The sequence below is a fragment of the Octopus bimaculoides genome, chromosome 3 (assembly GCF_001194135.2).
Source record: "Octopus bimaculoides isolate UCB-OBI-ISO-001 chromosome 3, ASM119413v2, whole genome shotgun sequence".
In the NCBI taxonomy this organism is placed as follows: domain Eukaryota; kingdom Metazoa; phylum Mollusca; class Cephalopoda; order Octopoda; family Octopodidae; genus Octopus; species Octopus bimaculoides.
Window position 1 is genome coordinate 117,275,495 of NC_068983.1, and position 1,382 is coordinate 117,276,876.

The window sequence follows — 1,382 nt, forward strand, 5'->3', positions numbered from 1 at the left end:
TATATATATATATATATATATATTTATCTCTATCTAACTATCTATCTATTTATCTATATATATATATATATGAATATGTCTGTGTATCTGTGTTTGTCCTCCTACCGTCGCTTGACAACAGATGTTGGTATGTTTACTACTCAGTAACTTAGCGGTTCGGTATAAGGAACCGACAGTATAAGGACGAGGCTTAGAAAAAAATAAATCCTGGGGTCGATTTCTTCGACTATTGGCGATGTTCCAGCATGGCTGCAGTCAAATGACTGAAACAAGTAAAAGAATAAAAGCATAACCAGCTTTCGCTTTCATAAGTGCTGAGGGGAAAAGAAACAAGAAACAAATAAGTAAAACAGGTTAAACGTATAATTAGTCAAACAGTTTTATATACATACATGTATATGCATACACATATATACACACATATATACATACATACACAGAGAGAGAGAGACACACACACACGCTCACGTACATATCCTACACACATTCATTTATACAGTCACATACATATACACCCACTCGCATACTTGTCTATATATATAGAGAAAGATACGTACTCACAGATATACATATATGTACACACGCTCACACCTACATATATTTTCCTACATACACGGGTATTCACACACACAGGCACACGCCCGTGCTTGGATATATATGCGCGACAACCACGCTTACACATACACGCGCGTACGCAGTCACGCACACATACACTCGCACATAGGCACACTCATATATACGTATATCTTTACACACACACATACCTATTTACTTACACAGATTCACATATACACAAACCGTCTTTCCCGTTTAGATTTATGCATTTCCCCTTCCACGCCCGTCCTTCAAGCCTACTAGTATCTGTTGATACATTTTACTTATACGCAGCTGCATTGTAAAGTTACAAGTCTAAGTACATGTAGCGTTGTAATGCAGTCTTTCCCTGATATATGTTCCATGGTTGCAGTTCATGAAGTTGTCGGTGTTTTGGTTTGTATCAGTTAGGTATGGTTTCCGTTGTAGTGTGCAAACGTGTTTAGGTGTATGCATGCATCTGGGTAGTCGTTCCGAAAATCTGTTTATAATCTGCTCCTTTGTTAATATTGAAAGTGGTTCCTCAGAATATAGCTGGCTTTTCCAGGATAGTCTGTTATAAGGATTCGCGTGTCTAATTATTGACCAGGTCAGGTCGTATTTTGTCTCTTCTTTCTTGAGTTGACAGATGAAATCGGTTAGCGATGTTGCGTGCCGCTTAAGGATTTTTCGAAAGCTGTCAACGTGGTTGCGATACCGATTTTTGAAAATATCGGCTGATGCATCGATATATAGTATTTACGATGCACTTACGCAAGACACGTATATATATATATATATATATATAT